At 40.3% G+C, this 19,468-nt stretch overlaps 1 pseudogene; it reads left to right on the forward strand.

Annotated features, from left to right (window-relative positions):
- Nucleotides 1–583: 583 nt before the first annotated feature.
- LOC109705655 lies at nt 584–9,952 on the forward strand (annotated as a pseudogene).
- The last annotated feature ends 9,516 nt before the right edge of the window (nt 9,953–19,468 follow it).

The following is a 19,468-nucleotide window of genomic DNA, read 5'->3' on the forward strand; positions in this document are numbered from 1 at the left end:
TTTGTTGGTGATATTTGGAGTTAGCAGGAATGGTTTAAAACTATTTGTTTGATTTTCTTACCATTGAGAATGTACTTCTTGAGATGATAATTATGTTGAATGGTTTAGTACTCATTTATTTTTAAACTGTTGACTCATACATATAGATTGCCTACACGTTTGAATAATTTATAATCAATCAAATATAAATTATTTAAAATTTTTTGAAAAGATATATCATTAATATTTTTAATTTTTTTCTAATTCTTTGCCCGTCGCATCGCACTGGTTACAACACCAGTATACATTATTTCTCATAAACTTTTGCTACGTGGCAGCATCATAATCTCTCATTCTCAAAATTTCTACTCTTCAATCATTGCGACCGCTCTCCTTCCTCATAACGTCTGCCTCTTTGGCTTTTCATCTCATTAATTTCTTTCCTGTAACGTCTGCCTCTTCAGTTTCCCGTCTTATTAATTCCTTCCCCGTAACGTATGCCTCTTCGGCTTCCTGTCTCATTAAATCCTTCTTTGTAATGTCGTTGTTTTGACTTCTAGCCTTATTAGTTTCTATTTTCTAAGAAGTGTTGTTCGAGAAGCCCATGGGCACGACATATGGCATCCTCGACAACGACCTCGCCTACTACGTCTGCTCCAACCTCAAGCCTCGCAGGCTCGTCGCCCTCGCCCTTGCCATCAACGTCGAGTGAGTCGAGCTCTAACCCTAGCCCCTAACCCTCCTCCCTCGATGTCGACCACTTAACTTTGTAATGTATAGTTATGCAAAGGGTGTGTATCCCTCTCCTCTAATGGCCTCGGAAGACGAGAAGTATCGGCTAAAATATAGACTTACTGAAAAGGGATTGAAGGCACTATGGTATTTCACGAAATCGTCGATGTTAGTAGAGAATGCTCTAAATGAGGGTACAAATGGGTCCGATTTTTATGTAACAAATTTTTTTCTTCTATAATTTGTTTTGAATCTTTCGTTGTTCTACATTGATGTCACGCCCCGGGACCAATACCAATTTGGGCCGGCCCGAGCTCGTCGAACAGACGCCGAACGGACAAAGTTTTCCCTGCCCGCCCAAGGCTCATCACATGTACATTTCGAGTATAGAGAAAGCACAAGCGGAAACATACAAAACGGCTTACACGAGGGTAAGCAATAGCCATGAGTGAGAGAAAGGAACTAACATCTATACAAGTACTATGATTCATTTTTTATCATAAACATGTATCTAATTACATTCATAATCCTTTGCACTTCATTACACCATTGCATCATTTCTTTCATACATCACATTTACCTCAAAATAAGCTTTATATTCCTTTCTTTGCTTTATACATTAACATCTTGAATCATCAAATACAAAAGATGATAAAAGGGTAGCTACTAACAAAATGTAACCCAACTCTGGTGGCCTCTGACTACGGTGCGATACCTTTACCGCGGTCGCTCGCCGGCTCGCTTGGTCCCGGCTCTGTGGAATAGTGGGGTGAGAACTACAACGAAGTTCCCAGTGGGTTCGGCCCCAACATCACCGACTTTCCCACTAGGACTAACTCAGGCATAATAGAAAAGATAAGCAGGATATAGTAACCAATCTATAACATGATGCTAATATGCCTGAACAAATAGCAAGAAATATGCTCAACATTAACATATGCAGATTATGCAAATTCTTTTGTTCTTTGACTTTACTCTTTATTCTTTATTCTTTATTCTTAGCTCTTTGTTCTTTGCTCTTTGTTCTTTAATCTCAAGGCTAACCCGGGGGTTTCGCCACATTAGCTTGCTTCACATTAAGTCCATCATCGCAGGAACTCACCCGATAGGACCGTCCTTCGGGTTTACTCCAACCCATGATGCATAACTCTGGAGCGCATCGCCCGAGGGGGAGCGACCGCCCTCGAGCACGGAACTCATAGCAAGTATGATCGAATTCTTAACTCTAAGGATTTTAAGTTCAATCTTGTCTTTGCACTAACTCTAGTGTTCATTATATCACTTTATGTTGCTAACTCTAGCAATCAAGTTCTTTACATTTCTTTACTTTTGGCTATCTTTAGCTTTCACATTCTTTACTCATTACACGTTCTTTATGCCCCACTTTACTTTAACTTTGATTAATGTCATCATTCTTTACCTCACAGTAGTTCTTTGCCTCATACTAACTCTATTGTTCTTTACATTTTCAAATGCCACTCGATCTATATCATTGTGCCACTCGGTTCTTTCGGCTCACTTTGGTACTCACACTTTCTCTCATGCATACATATAGGGTTTTAACATTCACAAGGTCCTCGACCATCACATTAAGCGACTTGTACTCACAATCATGCAACATCACATTTTTATCGTCACTTTACCCTAAAATGCATGCAACAAGTATGTAATATATGCTCAATTGAATGACACATTAGGCATAGAGAGAAGTTCAACGAGTTTGGAAGCACCACCCACCTTGTAGGCTCTCAAAGGTGCTCCGACGATTTTCTTAGGATTTTTAGGCTTCTCGTTCTCTACCTGCGGTAAAACGAAGCCAAATTAGGCTTATTTGGCCATAACTTTACATACACTTTTCGTAACGTTAATCCGAGCGCACCAACGCATCGGAAATACCCCCAATTAAGTTTCTAGAGGGTCAATTACACTTTGGAATCCCTATGAGCAAAAGCCCCAATTTGGGTGCCCTAGCTCCATAGCATCATCAAACCTAGGGTTTAATCTCAATGGGAAGCAAAAGTAGCTTCAATACACTCTAAAGAGTTCATCTAAACCATTCCTAGCTAATTTCAAACCCTAGTTTGGATTTCACCATGAGAGGTGGGTTGAAGCTCATCTTTGAGCTTCTCTAGGTTTTGATCTCCAAAGAAGTAAAAGAAAGCTTCAAAACTCTTCAAACATTCCATTAAAACCCATTTCTAGGTCATTCAAAACTCATTTTAGGGTTTTACTACACTAGGGATCAAAGCTTACCTCAAAGCTTTCCCTAAGTTGCTCCAAGGAGGAAGAAGCAGAGGTAGGCTCACTACTTGATCTTCTTCTTCACCTTCTTTTCCTTCTTTTCTTTCTTTCTTTCTTCTTCTCCTTTGTCTTCTAGAGAGAGAGGGAGAGAAGAGAGTATGAGAGGGAGAGGAAATGAGAGAAAATCTCATTAGCCCCCATAACATAGCCATTGGGTTGCCAAAATGCAAATAAACCCCTCAACTTTTACTCTTTCACACAGCCTGGACTGGGCTGTTCGCGCAAGCGGGGACCGGTCTCTCCTTCAGGGACCGGTTCCCGAAGCTCGTCCCAGCGCAGCCTGAGCTGCCGCACGCGATGCATCCGGTCTCTTCTTGGGGGACCGGTCTCTCGGGGACCGGTCTCTCAGGCAGGGACCGGTTCCCGAGAGCTGGTTTCTCAGGACTTAGCCAAATTTTTGGCTGTCTCATTTCATACGCGTTCAGGGACCGGTCTCTCCCACCAAGGACCGATCCCCGAGAGCTCAAAACTGCAGAATGTAGATTTCACATTTTTAGCTCTCGAAAACCTCCCATAACACACTTTTGATCATTTTAATACCTTCGGACTTTCCGAAGTGTACCATCCTCGCACTTTGGTCAACTTGACTAAAGTTCGATATTTATTTTCCGAATTCTCGGTATATTACAATTGAATTATAATTCTATTCTAAAAATTTTGAAGTATTTTTTATATTATTAAATTTAATCAAATATGATTATATCCGCCACATCGCTTGGGTTCCGATAATAGTTATTCATTAATCAATTGAAAATTGCTACATTGCCTATATAATTCTGAGCTCTTGATAATTTGTTATTTCATTGGTTATTCTAAGTCGAGGAGATTGGTGATATTGAGGCCGGAGATCTTGATGCAATTAATTTTGTCAACGATTTTGAGCCTTTGGGGAGCGTAAAAGAAATTACAAAAAGGTCTCTGTCTATAAAATGCATTCTGAATAGTATTTCATGTCTTGTTAATTATTGTGTGTTTTTGCTAACTCAAGATTCATTATATTTTTGTTGTTGTATAGACCTTTATTCATTGGTTAATATTTAGGTCTAATTATTGACTCCACGCCTCTGTTAGTAAATTCGCGAATAATTCGCGAATTATTCACAAATTTTTGGAGAAACGTACTAAACGGACGAATACGTATTTTTTCAAAAAATTTGAAAAAAAAAATGCGTTTTTTTCGTCAAAAATAATTATTCGCGGATTATTCGCGATTCGCGAATGATTCGCGATTCGCGAATGATTCAGTGAAAAAAAAGGGACTCGCGGTTGCAGACGTCGTCGCCGAAATCGTCTGTGTCGTCGTCCTCCTCCTCCTCCTCCGCCGCCGTGGCCGGCGCCGGGAGCAAAAGGGCCGTCCTCCTCCTCCTCCGCCGCCCTGGTCGGCGCCGGGAGCAAGAGGGCCGTCCTCCTCCTCCTCCGCCGCCCTGGCCGGCGTCGGGACTCGGGAGCAAGAGGGCCGCCGCCATGGTTTCCATCTGCGGAAACCATGGATGGAAAAATCATGGCGTTAGGGAATAGGGATTTGAGACTTGAGAGCGGAAGGGTCGCGCACTTCGGCCTTGTGGACCGCTTGAGAGGGAGGTCCACAGTGGACCTCCCTCTCAATATATATATATATATATATAGAGTCCGGCTATGGTGCTTGTACAAGCACCAAGCACTTGGTGCTTGTAAATTTTTTACCGTTAGATCTATGCCTTTGATCATTTTTATTCGTTAGATTATACTATTCAACCAACCACCCACTCAACCCTAGGAGGCCCACATCATCCTAACCGCACATCCCCTAATCCAAGGGCCAAAAACTTATATTTTATTTATAAATCTGTATTTATTTATTAATATTTCTAAATATATAATATAACATCTTCTATATTATGTAATATATATTTATTATAATTTTAAATATATTTAATCTATATATAAAAATTATAATAATATATAAAATATATTATATTATTATATATTAATAATATTTAATATATAATAGTCGATAGTTTTTTATCTCTTTTTTTTCCTTCCAATCAAACAACCATGGTGAAACGCTATTTTTCTTTTCCATATAAATCACGTATCCGACTAATTGCGTAATTCCGTTTTTTCGCCGTAAATTTTTTATTCACCGAATTTAAAAATTTTTCGACGAGTTTTACGTGACACGAATTATATCCTTACCGAATAAGTAGTGATGTGGGGAATCCGAAGCCCTTAACTAACCTTGGTCCAGCTTCTGGGTTGTCTCACTGCTTATAATGTAATGTAATCTAGGCAAAAATAAAATAATAAAAAAAGCTAATTGATAATCGTCTATTACTGTAAGGAATGATTGTTGTGCTCTTTCACTTCTATTACTATAAGGAGTGTAATCTAAATATTTTGTATGAGTGTTGGGTGGAGTGGGGGAAAGGAGGAGGTTGGTTGTTCCTATGCATTTGCACTTGTAATTTCTTAAACTAAACTATTTTCGATGTAGGTTTGTTTTCATATTTCTTGGTTTAGGAGGTTGTTATACTTGCAAACTAGCTTAGGTGGAAAGTGGCATGGCAATTGACTCGAGTTTTTTTTATAGTATTATTACAGTTATAACTGTTGCAATTTAGGCTTTCTTATTATGGAATGACTAGTGCGAGTTTTGCTAAGTAGGATAAATCTAGGTTATTTTGGAGTAGTATAATATGTTGAATTTTTATTTTTTTGGATTAAATTTGGCTTTTTGAAGTTCCCCTCCCCCCTCTCTCCGCCTCCCCCATTTGTAACAATTTTTAACTTGTTGACCATTATATTTTTAAGTTTCCTTTTGGTAATTTATTATTGTTTAGGTTGGGGCTGGCAATCCAGCTCACTGTTCGCGAGCTAGTTTTTGTCACTACAGGAAATTAGTTAAAAGGCGACATTTATTTAGTGGCTTTTTGATATGGGCCGGCCTAAAATACTAGCCCAAATTGTATATTACTTATCTCTTGTTTTGGGCCTAGCCTATAATTAATTACTAATCTCTCTCCCTCTCCCTAGCCCATAATACCCATCTCTCTCTTTCTTTCTCTCCCTCTCTCTCCCTCCCCTACGCACAGACCCAAAAGCCTCTCTCCCGCTCCACCCGATCGCCCTCTCCCACTCCGTCTCCTCCGACTACTTCTAGGGTTTTTCTTTTCTACAGCTTTTCTAGGGTTTTCGAACTTGTCCGCATCCTCTCGACCTCGCACACGATGGCCACATTGGGAAGGATTATTCGTCGACGCAATCCCTCTTGACCTCGCACGCGATCGCTTGTTCGGAGGAATCGTTTGTCGATCTTTGTAATATCTCTTTCTCACTGCTGTTTTGGTAAGCTTTCATCCTTTATTTGTTTTTTTTTTTGCAAGAATATGTTCGTGTGAATCAGTGAATGTCACCTAATTAGCAATTAATTATACTATATATATATATATATATATTCATGGATTGCTTTTAGTCTAATTTGGTTCTTATTTTAAGTAATTTTTATCAATTTTTGTTGGGATCTCTACACAGTTGTGCAATTAATTGTGCAATTAACCAAAATGTTAACGAATCTGATTTGGTCTCATTACTTTTTAAAATATTTCTCCATTCCTGAATCAAATACTTAAACCCATTTTGAGCACCCCTGAACTTGTCTTTACTGAAACTTCTTTTGTTTACTTTTAAATAAATTTGAAGTTTCATTAAATTTGATGGTGATTAGTTTAATTATGTGGCTATATCGGGAATTTCTTTAAATTTGACAGAATCATTTATTAACAAAATTTGTAATTACTCTGATAGTCTGATGAGAATAACTCAAAATCAAAACAGACCTGTTAACCTTGCTATTGGAGTTTTACTCTGAAATTAATCATCTTTATATATAATTGTATAATAAGCATCATAGCGCATAATTTACCTCTAGATTTTGTCCTTACAACTTGGCTGATTTGGAGTCCATAGATATCTTAGTGTCATAATTTAATCTATACAAGAAATGGCTAATTTTGACATTTTGATATGAATTCATTTTTGACTGTTCCACAAATTCTGTTGCCTTTTTTTTTGCAAAGTTTTCTCACTCTCAGGTTTTGAACTTTAGTCCGTGGCACATTTTGAAACAAATTGATGGGAACCCCTTTTGTTGACTGTTAAATAAACACAATTTTGCTTAAATACTAGACTTTATATTGCCTTTTTACTGCTCGAAATGTTTAATGCTTAATGAGTATGATGGGTGTTTGCAAATCCATACCTGAACACTGATGCAGGAACAGTGTCCCCATTTGAGCATGGGGAGGTCTTTGTTTTAGATGACGGTGGTGAGGTAAGGAATTCCTTTCAATTGCGTGCGCTTTTTTTTTTTGTCAAAAAAATTGTATGTGTATCAGCTGTTGTTGTTTTTCCATACAATCAATCCAGTTTTCTAAGCCTGCACTTTTTCGTTTTAGCATGTTAGTTTCAGTTAAGTTGTCTGTTTAAATTCTTATTCAACTGAATTTCTTTTACCGACAACCAAAAATTTTCTAGATTAGCACATGTCATGAGTTGTTGCCTCACAAATGTCTGTGTTCTAGGTGGACTTGGATCTTGGAAACTATGAGAGATTCTTAGATATCAAACTAACTTGTGACAACAACATCACAACTGGGAAAATATATCAGGTAACGAATTTAGAGGTCAAATATTGGTTTGTGGGAGAGTATCCCTTTTTGTTCCATTATGTTGAGGTCTTTACTACTTTTCTGCTATTGTTTCAGTCTGTCATAAACAAGGAGAGAAGAGGAGATTACCTTGGGAAAACAGTTCAGGTTTGTGCAACTGTGCAGCATTATTTTCTCTTTCATGATATTGTCTAAGAGCATAGATTTAGAAGTTCAATCAGTACTTATCTTTTCAGTTCACCTTATCTTTTGAAGGTCGTGCCTCACATTACTGACGCCATACAAGAGTGGATCGAGCGTGTGGTGATGGTACCAGTAGATGCCAAAGAAGGACCGGCTGATGTCTGTGTTATTGAGTTGGGTGGAACGATAGGTAGAAAGAACTAATAGAAATCTTGTTAAGGGCAGAATCTGCCCTTTCATGGTTATGTAACATGCTGAAAGAAAATGACCTTTTGATACAGGGGACATAGAATCGAGGCCTTTTATTGAAGCTTTAAGCCAATTTTCTTATAGAGTAGGTAAGTTGGTTGTGTCTTGGATGCTTAAAGATGACTATCTCTGTACTTGTTCCATTATTACATGTTAATTTTAAAACTACATACTAATATGATTTTATTGCCATAATAAACAAGGACCTCAAAACTTTTGCCTGGTGCACGTCAGTCTCGTGCCTGTGCTGAGTGTTGTTGGTGAATAGGTATGCTGTGAAGTTTATAATGTCATATGCTCTTTTTTGTCCCTTGACTTGCTCTTGAGAGCGTAATTTTAAAGTTATTAACTTACAGTATTATTACTTCTAGAAAACTAAGCCGACTCAGCATAGTGTTCAGAGATTAAGAGCACTTGGATTGACACCAAATATTCTAGCATGTCGAAGTACTAAGGTATCCAAATAGTCGTTGTCATCATCATCATCGCTCTCTCCCTCTCTCTCTGCAATTAATTTATCTTGATATTTTGTCATAGTTTTAACTTAGCTTTTTAAAAACTGTCTGCAGCCTCTGGGTGAAAATGTTAAAGAAAAGTTGTCACAATTTTGCCATGTTCAGGTATTGTGATGTGTCTATGCTACTTCAGTCTGTCTGTTCTTTTTTATTTTGCTAAGGCCACAAGTAAATACATTCCTATTACTATTTCCTTTAAAAAAAAAAAAAATCTCACTTTGCTGGTAGAAAATATCATTAGCTTGTATGATGTTTCGAACATTTGGCGCATCCCTTTACTTTTAAAGGTAGGTTATTATTTAAAATTAGGAATGTCAAACTTTCTTCATGCAATTTTTAAATCAAGTTTTTAAGCTTGTTTATATTTATCTTTTTCTCAGGACCAGAATGTGCACGTAGCTGTTTTAAGAATTCTGAGGCCTTGGGAGTCTGTTTACTGACTCATATTTTATGCCAGTGAATTGTAGAAATGTTCATTTAGAAAATTTTGTCAGTAAATCTAGTCATGTGTGGGTACTCTAGTTGTTATCTTTCATCACCAATTTTTCTTCATAACAGTGCTTCTTGGGAGCCCAAGTTGGAGAAATGGATCAACATGGCTAATAATTGTGACTTATTATTAATTATTTAGTTATAAAGGGTTAGCTTCTTATTACCTTATTTACTTATAAGGCCTGCTAATCCTCTAATCTGTTTGTTTCAACATCTCCCACAGGCTCTTTTGCATGCTTCTATTGCTTTGCGAAGGAAACTTGTAGTTGAGTGGGTCCCTGCATTTGATCTCGAAGAGCAAACTGCAAAAGAGGTTTCTTGCTTGCTTAGATCCTCATTCTCTATTTTTCTTATTCTTCTTTTGCCTAGCTAATTCCCCACTTCTCTTTTTGTAGACACCTAATCTATATGAAAAAGCATGGAATTTGCTGATGGTAATCAAACACGCCATGCACTGGATTCTTTATTTTATCTCATATAGTATATGTAATTTGTAAGGTATATAGGTTTCTTTTTCTATAGTTCTGAGCAATGTTTAATCTCAGGGTTCAGATGGTGTGCTAGTTCCTAGGGGCTTTGGGGACCCGGGGGTACAAGGGAAAATTCTCGCTGCGAAATATGCCAGAGAAAATAATGTTCCTTTTCTTGGCATTTGCCTCGGCATGCAAATCGCTGTAATTGAGTTTGCTCTCTGTTCTTAATTTGAAGGGTGCAAACAGCATAGAGTTTAATCCCGAAACGAAAAAACTGTTTATTGATGTTGAGAATGTGAGGAATAATTAGTATCATTTTATGTTTTGAGCTACTGTGTCATTTCTAAAAAACTATTTTTATATATTATAATTTTTTTTATCATTTTATTGATGTTGAGGATGTGAGGAACAATTTGTATTTTTGTTTCATTCGATACTCTTGGCTTATATATGAATGAAACAACTTTTTTGTTATGAATGTATCATTTTTGTATTGTATTTTTCGTACAACTACTATTCCTAGCTAATATACATGTTAAAAAGTCCATATATTTCGATCAATAGTAGCTTTATAAAAAGTCATTGTATATGCATATTAACAGCTTATAAAAAGCCACAACATAATTTTATTAACAGCATCGAAGATCCGCAAAAACTATAGTATCGTGACACACTAAATGCCGCTATACTAATTAAAGGAGGCTTTTTAATTGCCGTAACTCTTAAAAATGATAGAGATTACAATATTGTGGCAAAAAGCCACTATAGATAATTAAAGGCGGCTATAAAAGAGCCACAATTTAAATGCTGATAGTGGCTTAAAAAAGCCGCTATAGGCACTAAAAATGCGGCTTTTACAAGATGTCGTTATATTGACATAGACCTATACCGACTCAGTTTTCACCGGCTTTTTTCGTGGCTTTTTCAGAAAAGCCGGCACTTTTTGTTGCGGCTTTTCTAAAAGCCGCTATAGGTACCCATAAAAGCCACCTTTAGTACAAAATGTTGTAGTGTGTTCGGCTCGAAATGAGCTCGAGATCGACTCGCTCGTTTAGTAAACGAGACGAACACAAGCTGAATTTTCCAGCTCGTTTAATAAACGAGCCGAACACGAGCTAGGGTCAGCTCACTCGTGTTCGGCTCGATCACAACCCGATTACATTTATTTTATATTAATATAATTTTTATATATATTATATTTATAGAACTAGGTCGAAATACTATCAATAGCACCAAATTATTAGTACTATTAGGTTTCGACCCTTAGATAAAAAATATACGGTTAGGGTGATATAGGCCCCCTAGGGTTAAATGAGTTATTGGTTGAATAGTATAATCTAACGAGTCAAAATAGTCAAAGGGTTAAATCTAATGGCAAAAAAATTGAAAGCACCAAATGTTTCGTACTATCGATAGTATCCTAGCCAAATTCTATATTTATATATATAAATATATAATTACATTTGTATATAAATAAATAATATAATTATTATTTTTAAATTTTGTAGCCTAACTTGGGAAACAAAATCTAACTTATTTATAAAGAGGCCACTTATATTTAGAATTTTAACAGTTGAATCAAAATCTCAACAACATTGCCAAAGCTCATGGAGGCGTATCTGTATTTGGCGGAGTAGGAGAACGTACTCGTGAAGGAAAAAAAAAAATATTGCATGGACTTTTAACTTTCTCTTTCCCTAACCCTACCCCCTTTTTTTTATTTTCACACATTACAGACACAGCCGCCTCTTTCTTTCTCTCTCTCTCTCTCTCTCTCTCTCTACGCCGGAAGACTCCCGGGCAACGCTCTGCCGCCTTTCCCTAACCCTAATTCCTCTTTCCCTTTCTTTTTTTTTTTCACACATTACACACACACAGCCGCCTCTCTTTCTCTCTCTCTCTCTACGCGCGAAGATACCCCCGGCTGCGATCTTCCGTCTTCACCGATCGCACACTCCCGGCAGCGCATTCTTTGCCGTTCGCATATCTCGATGGAACTCCGGCAGCGACGCTTTCGTCAGGTTCGTTCTTCGTCTTCCATGATCTTCATATTTTCTTTTTCTCTTTTTCTTATGGTTTTTTTTAGCAGAATATAAGGGATTTTCTTTCTTGAGCTTCTAATTAGAGTTTGATGTGATTTTTCTTACAGAAATTTAGGTAGATCGTATCCCGCTCAACTTCCTACCCGTCGAGCAAAATATTTTTGTAAGGTTGCAATAATCGAGCCAATCGNAATTGATTTTTAGGGGTATTTGAGTCTATGTGTATGAATTCATGAATGAATCAGGAAGGCTGGAGGGACCCAACTCCGGTCATTAAGCGAAAGGCAGGCCACCACCTTCTGTTCCCGTTCGAGCAAAGGAAGCAGATTTATTCTTCGAGGTGGAAGACGTTCTTCAGTTAAGGTTGAACCACCGCCTAAAGGTTCTTCTTAGTACGCCGGTGGGTAATCTAATACCGAAACGAGACTATCGAACCTGTAGAAATCCAAACACAAAAGAACCGAGTTCGGTTGGCTTAGTCAATTCTCATTCTCACAGCAGTAGTTATTCAATTCTCGCAGCACGCTCTTTATGCGACGTAGCTTGCAGGGTCTTGATCTCTGTAAACAACTTAGCCTTTGCTATAGCTACTGCTTTTGTTATGCAGGTGGATCAGCTTCTTTGTGTACCATGAAATCAGTAAACGACTTATTAAGTAAGGAGGGGCGCAGGGAAGAAAAAAGGAGTAGTTCGAGCCGGTGAAATAGGAGATAGTAGCGTAAACCGAGATGTGCGAGTCGAGCGGGAAAGCGCATAACGTCTATACGCGAGGCGAGAAAGTCTCGAAACCTAAGAAGTTGGAGCGAGACCCAACTAGGTTGGCGGGGTCTCAGTAGCGAAATGCGCAGCAGGTGTATCAGTAGCGAGTATAGGGCGATTAGTGTATAGTCGGCGCTTTTTCTTGACCCTAAAAATCATGCATGCATGGTCTAGCTTTGCCTTTCAAGTCATATATGCATAAACTACTAAGAAACGAGCCAAAAGGGGGATTCAGTAGTGCTGTGTGCTTATTGCTCACCCGTGATTTTTTACTGAGGAGCTCTTGCCTCTGACTATGCCGGAGCCTTTCCCTCAACTCTAGCTTTTAACCGTCACCCGCCACTCTCCCTGCCTGAATGTTTGCAGTATGAGGAAAGCTGTGCAGATTTTTAAGGCTACTGCAGCCACCGAAAAACCAATCTCTTTTTTCTTCGACCGGACCTGCGCACTCGCATATCAAAGGATGTAGCTCGGGCTAGCTTCTGAGACAGCGCTTCTTGTCTCGACTTGAAACTCCACTTTCAGCCTGACAAAACTTTAGCAAAACATTTAGATATACTAGGCGGCACCACTGATTTAGCGATCAAACTCCACTCCATTCCATAATCGAGTGGATCCCCATCCTGAACCTCTCCCTATCCTGTGCAGCTTTTCCATTTCGGCTTTGACTTTCAGCATCAGATCGGGGTGCAATCAACTAGGTGCTTGCACATCATCAATACGGCATTGCCCCTTCCAAAATGGGTAGTCGTTTTCGTTCAAGTCCTGGGAAAAAGAGTCTTTGAACTTGGGCTTTCAGGCCGCCAAACTTTATGTTAATCCAAGCCATACAGGCAGCTAGCAACACATGCAGGCAACTTCCTCTTCACCACGTAGGCTTTTCTACTTTAGAAATGTGATGTTTTCCTCCTAGCAAACGGACGCTCGTAAGGTACGCCTAGTAGTAGAGCTACTTAGTTAAGCTCGGAAGGTAAGAGCTCTTTTTCTAGTTATTATAGCTACACTTACTAAAAAAATAAGGTTGACAACGGAGGCCCTTACTCAAGCAACAGTTCTCTTGTTGTAAGGAAATTCGCTCAAACATTTGTTTAAGCAGTTTTTAGCTCTATATAGCAAGGTTGGCTTTTCACTGAAACCGAAGCACCTGGATTCGTTGCTGGGACTGAAACAAGTACTGGGAAATCCATCTCTTTTGCTCGCACGTTGCTCAAGATTCCAGATATAGTTCAAGCTGTTAGTTCCACTTTCCTGTTCAAGTTATTAGTTAGTAGTTTTTTTTTTACCTCAAAGGATGCTCAGGCCACTAACACTGTGGCTGAAGGTACGATTTCTGTCTGTGGTTATGATGCGCGAATACTATTTGACCCTGGTGCCACAGATTCTTTTCAGTAAAATTTGCTGAAATTTTGAATAGGAGTTACCATATAACTGACACGTACCCGATATCCATTAGTACTCCCATTGGTGATACAGTTTGCGCGAGTCGCTGTATGCTTACAGTAGACATTACCATCCAAGGGAGATGGATGCCAGCTAGTCCATATTTATTAGACATGCATGACTTTGATGTGATCTTATTAGGGATGGATTGGCTAGACAAAGACTATGCTCTGCTTGATTGCCATAGGAAAAGGAAAATTTTCTGTGCTCCAGAGAAGGAGGAATTCTATTTTCAGTGCCCGAGACATCTATTTGGCAGAGTTTTGGTCTCTGCGTTTAAGGCTGTCAAGATGCTAGGAAAGGGTTGTTAAGGTTATCTTTCGTCTGTGGTGGTCACTCCTGATGCAGAGGCATCCAGGAAGGTGGAAGATATCGACATGATTCGGGAGTTCCCTGATGTTTTTCCTGATTACCTACCTAGACTACCACCAACTTTTGAGGTAGACTTTGTGATTGATTTGATGCCAAGAACTGCTCCAATATCTAAGGCTCCTAATCGTATGGCCATAGCTCCGCTAGCAGAATTGAAGAAGCAGTTACAAGATGGAAAAAGGCTTCATTCGCTCCAGCTGGGGTGCGCCTGTGCTATGTTTAAGGAAAAAGGACAGATCAATGCGCTTGTGCATTGATTACCGGAAGTTGAATCAAGTCACGATTCAAAACAAGTATCCACTACCCAGGATCGTTGATTTGTTTGATCAGCTGTAGTATTGAAAGGTCTTTTCTTCCATCGACCTCCGCTCTTTGGATTGATCACTTGTCAAGGACAGCCCGGAATTCCCGCTGACTGTCCAGCAACGGAGCCATAAACAACAGTAAGTCATAAACTCGGGCAACTCCATCCACGACAAGGTCTCATGGGTCTTGGTCGGAGGCTTCGACCCGGCTCTCAAACTGAAACACATGTGGATTGGTCTCTCTTTGTGTGCATACCAATCCGAGTTGGATCAATAAGGATGGTGTGATCTGACCTCTCAATCGTGGGTTTCCCCATCCGAGGACTCCCTCGCCTTTGTCTTTCCTTTCGGCAGAGAAGAAGACGGAAAAACGGAAGGGGATATTTTTTGTTTTGAAACGAACATGAGGACGGGCATGACAGAGTTTGGCAAGAATCATCCCTTTTTCGAAGACGACGAGCTGTCCACCTTCATTACCTAAGATGAAGAATTTTAACCCATGCTACGAGTCTGCGGTCAAGCGCAATCTGAGATCCCTCTTCCATAGACATGAACCAGGCGAGTATGAATCCCTTTCTGTTTTGTCAGCTGATCCTACGATCTTTCATTGAAAGCCTATATCTTATAGCGCGTACAAGGACTTTTGGTGGGCAATCTTCTCTGCGCTCTTTGACCTACCATAGATCCTTAGTGGTGGACCGATCGACCTCAAGCCCTATCGTCAAAGACAGACTCTTTTGGTGCAATGAGAGAGGTACTTTCAAAAAAGTCAGTGGATTGTTGTTCTCCTCAAGCAGTAGGGCGACAATCCAATCCTGAGCTTCGTCAATAGGCGTCCAATCCTGGGAAAAAGGTAGGGTAGAATCGCCGAGTCGTGACGCACCGTCCCCTGCCTCAACTCCACAATCACAATCATTTGTAAAAAAAGGTGGTTTGCTGCTGATCCTTTCCCCGGCATTGGAAAGACCTGACAAACAATCCTTAGATTGGGAAATGTGCCAGATGGAGGTTTTTCTGATTGTTGACGTACTGACTCATGATCCGCTTATTGAGATCTATGATCCTCCGTGGGGTAGGGGACTCTTGTTCCCCAGTAGTGAAGATCACAATTCTTCTTTCTCTCATACATATTCAAGTTCAAAGTCGATCATGCCTCTCGTGACATGAAGAGGAAGTCCCAAACTGGGATCAGAGCTTTTTTCGTCAAACAATCATGATTGGCAAGCCCCGAAGAGTCAAGGTCTCGAGTTAGGGGAGGTCAAACCCTACTTTCTATCATGTGATGGCCGAGTTATTCCTTTACTTCCAGATCATTCCTTTGTTGTATGATAAGGACAACCGTGTTGGCGTTAAGCACTGGATGCTCCATTTCTTTGGCCTTCATGAGACCAACAAGGGGAAAAGGAGTGAAGTTCAAGTCCAGTTCAGGTATCCTTCCACTGAAGGAACATTCCTCTGGCTACCAAGTACAAGCTAGAACTTGAGTCCTCTCCTTGCGAAGCTTTGGATAACAAGCCTGTCCAACTCCCTCTCTTCATAGATCAGCGTCCGATGCATGTGCTAACTCCTTGTGGGCCGCTTTCTTCGTACTTTGGCTACGCCGATGTGTCGTTCCATGCAACAAAGGTGACTACATTGACCCAGCAGGGTTATTCCACATTGTTGCGCGGATGGCTACAAAGACAGGGGTGGCCTTATGCCCTGCAATGATTGCCACGCTGTGTAGCGGGTTTGCGAAGCATACAAAGAAGGTNGGTATCAATAACGATGAATAGATAAAAAGTAAACATCAGGGGAAAGGTTCGTTTTGGGTTAGTCTTCCGGGACGACTCGGTAGGTATAGTCTTCTCTTTAGCCTTCTCCGACGACTTAGAAGCGGAGGAAGGAGACAGCTAAACTCAAAGGTTCTCTGAGTAAGAACCTTTGATGATCACTTATTGAATGAATGGATGTAATGACTCAACAAAATCTAGAGAAAGAGTTATCCTTCGATCAAAATAAATCTGAAAAGGATTGAATAGAGGAACTCCCGAGCATTTGTTGATCTCAGATGTGTCCATATCAATGGAAGGGGTGACTCATTATTTCAATGAATCATTTCTTCGGGGGGATTCCGCCTCTCCTTACTCTNATTTTCTAGTTGTATAGGCATTCGCACTTCTAGAAAACATGATTTGTCAAACAGGACGTGTGTGAAGCATATGCTCTTCATTAGTGACGACGTTCTTGGAGAGCCTGTTCATAATTTAGGTCCTGTAGATACTCGCACAACATCTCCTATTCATAGATCTGCGCCTGCCTTTATACAGTTAGATACGAAATTATCAATCTTTGAAACAGGTATTTGCGGAGACCTGTGTTTTTGGTAAACAGTCGCCCGGGCCTGGTCACTGCGACCCTCTTTGTGAGGAGGCACCCCTTCTCCCGAAGTTACGGGGCTAGATTTATTGCCTGACGTGAACGGACGCTTATTAACTAGATGAAAGGAAAGGCTACTTCTTAATAAAGGAAATGAACTAGTCCAATCACATGTATAGTGGTCGGAGGAGTCTTTCTTCTAACTAGGGCGATGACTACCATTCCTACTCTTTGGAATGCTAATAAAAAGTAAAGTAAATCGTAGATCTACGAATACCGTAGTCGCTAAACACCTGGATAAATTGGATCTAGTCATACCATTAGACTATATTGACAATTCCAAAAAACTGCTCATACTATCATCATAGTATGATGACGGTCGGGCGTATATGTGTAACAGATGGAAACTTGGAGTTGCGATGTCAACTTTGACCTAGAGGGTCAAAGTGAGGATTGAGCTAGTTGGACATCATCCCCGAGGGATTTGTGATGTGTTGGAATGAGTTCCAAAGAGAAATAAATGTGTCGGCGCAAATTGGGCGCGAAACGAAATGTAAAGAGAGTAAAGAGAATTTTCGAAATTCCGACGCTAACTTTGATTAAAAGAATTAAAGTAAGGCCTAAGGATATCANTTACTATCACTTGTGTTGTTGCTTGCCTTCGTGCAAGCCATGTATACTGAAATGTGATCCTGGGAATTATTTATTTCTTTATACATGTACTCGTTGTTGTTGAGCCTTGGGCGAACAGAGGAGGTGCTGTTCGTTCGGCGTCTGTGCGCGGGCCCGGATCGACCAAATTGGCGATAGCGGGACGTGACAATATGCCCCTATCGTCTAGTGGTTCAGGACATCTCTCTTTCAAGGAGGCAACAGGGATTCGACCAAAGGCACCGCGCCTCAGCATGACTCTCACAGCACCGGCTGCTTACAGGCAAGGAGTACTATATGACTATCTTTATCGGGTTCGTGGAATGAATATTTCATCAAACTGATATCTTTTCTCTTTTTTTGATTGAAATCAACCTTAAATGAGATAGCATACCGAGTGGGTGACGAGTCTTGCGGTGTGCATGCGAAATAATGGGAGGAAAGGTGTTCTTGAGAAAGATATCCCAATTAACGGTATAGTGGAAGCCTAATACTCCGGTATAATTCGGCTTGAAGCTAGTCAATTTGAAAAATCGCCGAAGATGATTTCCCATGGCTGAAATCCGATCGGCGTCGGCTATACTCTTGGTAGGCGAGCGATAAACGACAGTATTAGCCATGAAGAGTTTGGCTGGAGCAGGGATTGCCTGTGTAAATCCAAATTGGCGCGCCACAAACTGTGGAGAGTAAACCTCGGTGCTGGGCAACAACTTCGAGTGCGTTTTCAAGTCAATATGCAAATCCCGAGGGGCCAAAAAAGAATACCAAACATCAAGATGCTCGCCGGCACGAGAAGAAGCGAGCTCACCTTGAAGAGATTCATACCTGGCTAAAAACCAAGAGAGGCCAGTGACTTGGTCAGCCAAAGGAGACCAATAAATGAGAAGGTGAGGACTCGAATCATAAAAAACGAAAAAATAAGTGGGAAAATCAAGAGGATGTCCAGATGTCAACGACGGAGGGCAGTTGAGAGCAAGCCCATAGGAGTCAAAATGGGCAGCCGAATCCATATCTAAAGGTTCTCGGCACAACTTACGAAAATAAATTTGCAAAAATATTTGCAAAAACCAAAAAATGCCGCAACCTGAGCTAATGGTTACACTATCTCCAGAGAGTAACTGCTTAATGGAATCAAAAATTTTCCTGTAAACAAAAGCAAGGAAATAGGACCCCAAGGCCAATTTATCGCCGTTAGATAAACCAATAGCGATTGGAACAAAATCTCGATTGATTTTCTACGAACGAGTGCAGAAAAGATTATGACATAGCCAGTACAGGAGGAACGCCGTATGTTCCTTACTGGTGACCGGAGCAGGGGATTCACCTGCAACCTTACGAAGAAACTTAGAGTAAGTCAAATCATTGAGATCGAGATGGGCCTCAAAATCAGATACACCATCAGGATTATAGGCCATGGAGAGGGTAACGCCATGAGGGCGTAAACCAACAATGGCGGCTACATAAAAAAGAGTTGGGGTAAGTGGGCCTCCTCTGAAAAGAAAAATGTTGGAGACAGGGGACCAAAAACAGAGAGCTGAAGCTAACAAAAAGTTATCAGCTATAGGGGGTTTCCGCGATAGCTGGATAGCTTCATAAATCCCAATCTCTTTCCAAAAATCGCCATAAAGCAGATTTGACTCGATCTAACCAAGATAGATATGCATCTGAGGTGCTCGGCCAAGTCCTAAGACTCCTTCCTGTCGAGGCTGAGGAGTACCAGGAATGAAGATGAATAGAGTCAGCCATTAATGGAAGACCGTCACTGGAGAAAGGAAAATCCTCAGGAGTTGGATCTTGGGTAAAAGAAGGTCCCAAGATCAATCTGGTAGGGTCTAAGGGAAGATACGGTTTGAGCAAGGTGTAATCCAATGAAGGGCGAGTAGGTAACGGCGGAAGTGGCGCCATCACTCGAAACAAGAAAAAAAAAACACAGAAACAGAAAGTAAAGGAAGACGAAAGGAAGACTGTCGG

This window comes from Ananas comosus, unplaced genomic scaffold (genome assembly GCF_001540865.1).
Source record: "Ananas comosus cultivar F153 unplaced genomic scaffold, ASM154086v1, whole genome shotgun sequence".
Lineage (NCBI taxonomy): Eukaryota > Viridiplantae > Streptophyta > Magnoliopsida > Poales > Bromeliaceae > Ananas > Ananas comosus.